Here is a 9,318-nt window from a genome sequence, read left to right as displayed (position 1 = left end):
CATTGATTTCCTCCGTGTACTCTGGTTTCCTCCCACACTCCAAAAACATACTGGTAGGTTGTTGAGATTGTGAGCCCCATGGGGACAGGGACCAATTTGGCATGCAGCGCAGCGCTGCATAATCTATAGGCGCTATATAAATAAAGAATTATTAGTATGTGTGGTTCATAATGCATCAAATCAAATGGTAGAATTTCTTTTACATACAAGCTAAGTAATTATGCCTTAAATTTAATTCTTCTTAATTTTATTTATTAAAACTTTCAAATTTAAAGATCTTAATCGGGCCTAACTTGCGTATTGATGGTGGTCTCAGTGATGAGACACCCACAGATCATGAGATTGGGGGGTCCGATGGGGTCAGAGGTACCCCCCGAGATGAGCAGAGAAGATGGCCACACATGCCCGTGCTGCTCCATTCATCTGTATGAGGCTGACAGAGATTTCAGAGTGCTGAATTATGATTTTGTTTGATCGTGTGTTATAGCCTGTGCCACTTTCCAGGTGTCATGAGTATGAAATGTACCACTCTGTGCCCACCCCATCACACCCACTTTACAAAAAAGTGGCATGAGGGTGGCAAGTGGGGAAAACTGCCAAACAAGACATAATAAATGCCTAATGCTTAATAAACTGTGACTTACTTACAGTCATCATGCCTCTTCTATTTTTTTTATGCATCTTTAGCTTTCCTGTTCATTCCATTGCATATTTCAGTGTATTGTTTCCATGTACTTTTCATGCTAGAAAAATAGAGCTGGAAAAGCGGGTGCACAAAAAGCAATTTAATTTTAGTAAACAAAGGGTTACATGTCTGTAACTAGAGCAGCCTTGAGGATATATATTTCAACTATTGTGCAACTTCATCTCCCTCACACACTGACACTGCTCTCATTGTCATGGTTTTTCAAACAAAGTTTTTCCTCCCATTTACAGTAACAACCCATTTCTGCAGGACATCCTGGTTTGTGATAGACAGTGGAGCTCCCCATGATGACACTTTACAATGCAACTGGTGCAATAGTCAGTCTCCTTTAAGTGCTATCTAAACAGATTATACTTATCTAACAGTCTCCTAACTTTTGGGTCAGGTTTCAAGGGTGCATTAAATCTGCTTTTATTGCCGTGGACTTAGACCTGATTGCAACAGGACACTTTTGGAGGTGTTTTCCCACACTATAGTTTTTCACACCCTTTGTATTATTCAAGATTGGGTTCAATTTAGAACACTAATGTTGGTACCATTATATATACACTATATTCTTGTATTATTATAATTTACTGCTATTTTTAACAGTACACATGGTAAAATTGTGGTGAATAATATATATTAAGTAACTGTATTTTTACAATAACCCATTGCTTTCTGATAAGGGAGGATATGGATTCTCATTGATCCTAAGAATAAAAGAACGCTGTTCAAAGTCCTTCTCCTAGCCACTGGCTGCACAGGGAGCTGCAGCACAGTTTCATTCACAGTTTCTGTAAGAAACACTAATCCGGGAATCATGAAAGGATAAACGTACACGAGAAAAAATTAGTTTCCAGCTTCCACCAAGGGAAAAATCAAATCAATATACTTTATGTCTGTCTTTTAAAAACAAAATAATGTGGCAAAAGGTGAAAAAGAAAAAAAAATTGTTCGCGACTTTTATATCCTTAGTAATGATACAGCCGCCTGCTGACGTCATAGTCTGTGCACCACCTGCGCTCACGGAACTGCCGCTGGAAGAAGGAAGAAGACCTGCGGGGGGCATCATAAAGGTGAGTATTGACTTTGTTTTTTTATAGACTCAAGTCAATAAGCCAATTTTGTTTTTTTTCAGCACATTTTTTGTGTTGAAAAACTTGGCTTATACTTGAGTATGTACGGTACATAAGATCAGACTTTAACTTTAAGCCTCTTGCAACCTCTGCACCCCCTCAAGTTACGCCCCTGACTTTTGTCTCTTAGGATAATTTGTATATGGTTACATAATAAAAAATGCTTCAATGTTAAGAAGGCACGAGCTGGGATTCTGCCTGGCGTAGAATTGCACGACAACCTGTGCCTTGGATGGCCCACTCCTTGCCTCTCCCTGCAAACTTATGATTTATTTAAGGTTCGTACACCAGTGTAAGCCTTGCTAAATCCCCCCATTATGTTATGCTCCTATAGACTTTTAGAAAGCTTACGACGTAAATGATGACCAATTCTGCAAGACAGGGCTATTCCAATTATTATATCTATAGTTAAACTACCTCAAGAGGGTGAGAAAATACATCAAGGGTGTGCACAGCTGTCAAATCAATAGAAGGCTCCCTAGAGGAATTTAAAATATAAAACATATTCTGGTTCATTTAACATATTTACATTCCATATGTACAGTTTTCCTGCATAGTATTTATGCTTTAAATATTAAACCACAATGTAGATTATAATCACAACCCAAATCACATGCTCAGAAAAGCTTTCTTACTAGAGATGAGCGAACATGCTCGTCCGAGCTTGATGCTCGGTCGAGCATTAGGGTACTCGAAACTGCTCGTTGCTCGGACGAATACTTCGCCCGCTCGAGAAAATGGCAGCTCCCGCCGTTTTGCTTTTTGGCGGCCAGAAACAGAGCCAATCACAAGCCAGGAGACTCTGCACTCCACCCAGCATGACGTGGTACCCTTACACGTCGATAGCAGTGGTTGGCTGGCCAGATCAGGTGACCCTGGGATAGACTAGCCGCTGCCCGCGCTGCTCGGATCATTCTGTGTCTGGATGCCGCTAGGGAGAGAGCTGCTGCTGGTCAGGGAAAGCGTTAGGGTGTTCTATTAGCTTACTGTTAGGCAGGAGTGATTCTCAAAGAACCCAACAGCCCTTCTTAGGGCTACAATAACGTTCTACTTTTTTTATTTTAATTTGCATCTAGTACCATTTTGTGAGGAATTAGCAGGGGGACTTGCTACCGTTGTGTTTAGCTCTTAGTGGCACACATATCCATAGCAAAGACCGAAGTGGGAAAATTTAGTAGGGGTTGGATTTCAATTAGGCACTAACTCAGTGTCATCTCATCTGGCATAGTAGTGTGCTTTGATACTTGGCTAGAAAATAGCCATAGGAGAATACAAAGAGCTTACTTACGCATACAGTAGCGTTCTATATATTTGATTTCTGGTTGATCTGCTGGTGGCTGTACTTTCTGCAGTGCATGTACTAGCCAATTCTGAGCAATTTGTAGTGAGACTTGCGACCGCTGTGTTCTGCGCTTAGTGACGCACATATCCATAGCAAAGACCGAAGTGGGAAAATTTAGTAGGGGTTGGATTTCAATTAGGCACTAACTCAGTGTCATCTCATCTGGCATAGTAGTGTGCTTTGATACTTGGCTAGAAAATAGCCATAGGAGAATACAAAGAGCTTACTTACGCATACAGTAGCGTTCTATATATTTGATTTCTGGTTGATCTGTGGTGGCTGTACTTTCTGCAGTGCATGTACTAGCCAATTTTGAGCAATTTGTAGTGAGACTTGCGACCGCTGTGTTCTGCGCTTAGTGACGCACATATCCATAGCAAAGACCGAAGTGGGAAAATTTAGTAGGGGTTGGATTTCAATTAGGCACTAACTCAGTGTCATCTCATCTGGCATAGTAGTGTGCTTTGATACTTGGCTAGAAAATAGCCATAGGAGAATACAAAGAGCTTACTTACGCATACAGTAGCGTTCTATATATTTGATTTCTGGTTGATCTGCTGGTGGCTGTACTTTCTGCAGTGCATGTACTAGCCAATTCTGAGCAATTTGTAGTGAGACTTGCGACCGCTGTGTTCTGCGCTTAGTGACGCACATATCCATAGCAAAGACCGAAGTGGGAAAATTTAGTAGGGGTTGGATTTCAATTAGGCACTAACTCAGTGTCATCTCATCTGGCATAGTAGTGTGCTTTGATACTTGGCTAGAAAATAGCCATAGGAGAATACAAAGAGCTTACTTACGCATACAGTAGCGTTCTATATATTTGATTTCTGGTTGATCTGCTGGTGGCTGTACTTTCTGCAGTGCATGTACTAGCCAATTCTGAGCAATTTGTAGTGAGACTTGCGACCGCTGTGTTCTGCGCTTAGTGACGCACATATCCATAGCAAAGACCGAAGTGGGAAAATTTAGTAGGGGTTGGATTTCAATTAGGCACTAACTCAGTGTCATCTCATCTGGCATAGTAGTGTGCTTTGATACTTGGCTAGAAAATAGCCATAGGAGAATACAAAGAGCTTACTTACGCATACAGTAGCGTTCTATATATTTGATTTCTGGTTGATCTGCTGGTGGCTGTACTTTCTGCAGTGCATGTACTAGCCAATTCTGAGCAATTTGTAGTGAGACTTGCGACCGCTGTGTTCTGCGCTTAGTGACGCACATATCCATAGCAAAGACCGAAGTGGGAAAATTTAGTAGGGGTTGGATTTCAATTAGGCACTAACTCAGTGTCATCTCATCTGGCATAGTAGTGTGCTTTGATACTTGGCTAGAAAATAGCCATAGGAGAATACAAAGAGCTTACTTACGCATACAGTAGCGTTCTATATATTTGATTTCTGGTTGATCTGCTGGTGGCTGTACTTTCTGCAGTGCATGTACTAGCCAATTCTGAGCAATTTGTAGTGAGACTTGCGACCGCTGTGTTCTGCGCTTAGTGACGCACATATCCATAGCAAAGACCGAAGTGGGAAAATTTAGTAGGGGTTGGATTTCAATTAGGCACTAACTCAGTGTCATCTCATCTGGCATAGTAGTGTGCTTTGATACTTGGCTAGAAAATAGCCATAGGAGAATACAAAGAGCTTACTTACGCATACAGTAGCGTTCTATATATTTGATTTCTGGTTGATCTGCTGGTGGCTGTACTTTCTGCAGTGCATGTACTAGCCAATTCTGAGCAATTTGTAGTGAGACTTGCGACCGCTGTGTTCTGCGCTTAGTGACGCACATATCCATAGCAAAGACCGAAGTGGGAAAATTTAGTAGGGGTTGGATTTCAATTAGGCACTAACTCAGTGTCATCTCATCTGGCATAGTAGTGTGCTTTGATACTTGGCTAGAAAATAGCCATAGGAGAATACAAAGAGCTTACTTACGCATACAGTAGCGTTCTATATATTTGATTTCTGGTTGATCTGCTGGTGGCTGTACTTTCTGCAGTGCATGTACTAGCCAATTCTGAGCAATTTGTAGTGAGACTTGCGACCGCTGTGTTCTGCGCTTAGTGACGCACATATCCATAGCAAAGACCGAAGTGGGAAAATTTAGTAGGGGTTGGATTTCAATTAGGCACTAACTCAGTGTCATCTCATCTGGCATAGTAGTGTGCTTTGATACTTGGCTAGAAAATAGCCATAGGAGAATACAAAGAGCTTACTTACGCATACAGTAGCGTTCTATATATTTGATTTCTGGTTGATCTGCTGGTGGCTGTACTTTCTGCAGTGCATGTACTAGCCAATTCTGAGCAATTTGTAGTGAGACTTGCGACCGCTGTGTTCTGCGCTTAGTGACGCACATATCCATAGCAAAGACCGAAGTGGGAAAATTTAGTAGGGGTTGGATTTCAATTAGGCACTAACTCAGTGTCATCTCATCTGGCATAGTAGTGTGCTTTGATACTTGGCTAGAAAATAGCCATAGGAGAATACAAAGAGCTTACTTACGCATACAGTAGCGTTCTATATATTTGATTTCTGGTTGATCTGCTGGTGGCTGTACTTTCTGCAGTGCATGTACTAGCCAATTCTGAGCAATTTGTAGTGAGACTTGCGACCGCTGTGTTCTGCGCTTAGTGACGCACATATCCATAGCAAAGACCGAAGTGGGAAAATTTAGTAGGGGTTGGATTTCAATTAGGCACTAACTCAGTGTCATCTCATCTGGCATAGTAGTGTGCTTTGATACTTGGCTAGAAAATAGCCATAGGAGAATACAAAGAGCTTACTTACGCCTACAGTAGCGTTCTATATATTTGATTTCTGGTTGATCTGCTGGTGGCTGTACTTTCTGCAGTGCATGTACTAGCCAATTCTGAGCAATTTGTAGTGAGACTTGCGACCGCTGTGTTCTGCGCTTAGTGACGCACATATCCATAGCATAGACCGAAGTGGGAAAATTTAGTAGGGGTTGGATTTCAATTAGGCACTAACTCAGTGTCATCTCATCTGGCATAGTAGTGTGCTTTGATACTTGGCTAGAAAATAGCCATAGCAATAGGATAGCATTGTTTGGTTTTAAAAACTCAAAAAAAAACAAAAAACACAAAAAAAAACAAAAAACACAAAAAAAAACAAAAAAAAGTTAAAAAAAAAATAAAGTTATAACTCTCATTTTAAAAATGTTTAACCCGAGGGCTAGGGGTAGAGGACGAGGGCGGGGACGTGGGCGTCCAACTACTGCAGGGGTCAGAGGCCGTGGTCCTGGGCGGAGTGAGACACCACCCGCTGATGAGGGAGCAGGGGAACGCCGCAGAGCTACACTCCCTAGGTTCATGTCTGAAGTTACTGGGACTCGTGGTAGAGCACTGTTGAGGCCAGAACAGTGCGAACAGGTGATGTCGTGGATTGCTGACAATGCTTCGAGCAATTTGTCCACCGCCAGTCAGTCTTCCACGCAGTCCACCCATGTCACCGAAATCGCCACTCCTCCAGCTCCTGCACCTCAGCCTCCTCCCCCCCAGTCTGCCCCCTCCCAGGAAAATTTGGCATTTGAACCGGCATACTCTGAGGAACTGTTTTCTGGACCCTTCCCACAGTCACAAACCACTTGTCCGGTTGCTGCTGAGCAATTTTCCGATGCCCAGGTTTTCCACCAGTCACAGTCTGTGGGTGATGATGACCTTCTTGACGTAGTGGAAGTGTGTAAAGAGGTGTCCGACGATGAGGAGACACGGTTGTCAGACAGTGGGGAAGTTGTTGTCAGGGCAGGAAGTCCGAGGGGGGAGCAGACTGAGGGATCGGAGGATGATGAGGTGACAGACCCAAGCTGGGTTGAGAGGCCGGGTGAACACAGTGCTTCTGAGACGGAGGAGAGTCCTCGACCAGAACAGGTTGGAAGAGGCAGTGGTGGGGCCAGACGGAGAGGCAGGGCCAGAGCTGGTGCATCAGCGCCAAATGTGTCAACTAGTGAAGCTCCCGTGGCGAGGGCTCTTGCGGCGAGGGCTAGATCTTCAGAAGTCTGGAGGTTCTTTAAGGAAACACCGGATGACCGACGGACTGTGGTGTGCAACATTTGCCAAACCAGGCTCAGCAGGGGTTCCACCACTACTAGCTTAACTACCACCAGTATGCGCAGGCATATGAATGCTAAACACCCCACTCAGTGGCAACAAGCCCGTTCACCTCCGGCCGTGCACACCACTGCTCCTTCCCCTGTGTCAGCTGCTAGTCAGCCCCCTGCCCAGGACCCTGCCACAAAAACCCCATCGTCGCCTCCACGATCCTCCACAGCATCCACCAGCGTTCAGCTCTCCATACCCCAGACGCTGGAGCGGAAACGCAAATATAGTGCAACCCACCCGCACGCCCAAGCCCTTAATGTGCACATTTCCAGATTGCTAAGCCTGGAGATGCTGCCCTATAGGCTAGTAGAGACCGAGGCCTTTCGCAGCCTCATGGCGGCGGCCGCCCCTCGGTATTCGGTCCCCAGCCGCCACTACTTTTCCCGATGTGCCGTCCCAGCCCTGCACCAGCACGTGTCAGACAACATAATCCGTGCCCTGACCAACGCCGTTTCTGACAAGGTCCACCTGACCACGGACACGTGGACGAGTGCTGCCGGGCAGGGCCACTATATATCTCTGACGGCACATTGGGTTAACTTGGTGGAGGCTGGGACCGAGTCTGACCCTGGGGCTGCTCATATACTGCCGACGCCGAGGATTGCGGGGCCTACCTCGGTCCAGGTGTTTCAGGCCTACTATGCCTCCTCCTCCTCCCACCCCTCCTCCACCTCCTCCTCCGAACTACCATCCGTGGGCACGGCGCCATCAGTCGGTAGCTCTAGGCACAGCAGCAGTGCCGTCGCTAAGCGACAGCAGGCGGTGCTCAAACTGCTGAGCCTAGGCGACAAAAGGCACACCGCCCAAGAGCTATTACAGGGCATCACGGCGCAGACTGATCTGTGGCTGGCACCGCTGAACCTCAAGCCGGGAATGGTTGTGTGTGACAACGGCCGTAACCTGGTGGCGGCTCTGCAACTCGGCAAACTGACACATGTGCCATGCCTGGCCCATGTGTTAAATCTGATAGTTCAGCGTTTCCTCAAGACATACCCCAATCTGTCTGATTTGCTCACGAAGGTGCGCCGCATCTGTGCGCATTTCAGGAAGTCCAGCCCAGATGCTGCCACTCTCAGGGCAGCGCAGCGCCGCCTCCAACTGCCCGCTCACCGACTGTTGTGCGACGTGCCCACGAGGTGGAATTCAACACTGACCATGTTATCCAGAGTTTACCAGCAGCGCAGAGCGATTGTAGACTGCCAGATGTCAACTTCCACCAGAACTGGTAGTCAGGTCAGTCAGCTTCCTCAAGTCTACAATGAGGAGTGGACGTGGATGTCTGATATCTGTCAGGTGCTGAGTAACTTTGAGGAGTCAACACAGATGGTCAGTGGCGATGCCGCCATCATCAGCCTCACCATCCCGCTGCTTGGCCTGTTGAAAAACTCTCTGGTCAGCATGAAGTCGGAAGCTTTGCGCTCGTCACAAGAGACAGGGGAAGAATATTCCCTTGTTGATAGCCAAAGCACCCTCAGGTCTGTTTCTCAGCGCATATCGGAGGAGGTGGAGGTGGAGGAGGATGAGGAGGAAGAGGAGGAGAATGTTGGCGAGACACAAGAGGGGACCATTGTTGAGTCCTTTACTGTTCAGCGTGTATGGGCAGAAGAAGAGGAGTTGGAGGAGTTGGAGGAGGAGGAAATGGACAGTCAGGCCAGTGAGGGGAGTGAATTCTTACGCGTTGGTACTCTGGCGCATATGGCAGATTTCATGCTAGGCTGCCTATCCCGTGACCCTCGCGTTCAAAGAATTTATTCCAGCACCGATTACTGGGTGTTCACTCTCCTGGACCCACGGTACAAGCAAAATCTTTCCACTCTCATCCCTGCAGAGGAAAGGAGTGTGAGAATGCATGAATACCAGCAGGCCCTGGTGCACAAGCTGAAACAGTATTTCCCTTCTGACAGCGCTAGCGGCAGAGTGCGTAGTTCTGCGGGACAAGTAGCGAGGGAGAGTAGGCGAGCAGGCAGCTTGTCCAGCACTGGCAAGGGTACGCTTTACAAGGCTTTTGCCAGCTTTATGTCACCCC

This window comes from Engystomops pustulosus, chromosome 6 (assembly GCF_040894005.1).
Source record: "Engystomops pustulosus chromosome 6, aEngPut4.maternal, whole genome shotgun sequence".
NCBI classification, from domain to species: domain Eukaryota; kingdom Metazoa; phylum Chordata; class Amphibia; order Anura; family Leptodactylidae; genus Engystomops; species Engystomops pustulosus.
The sequence above is the reverse complement of the archived record's forward strand: the minus strand, read 5'-3'. Positions refer to the sequence as shown.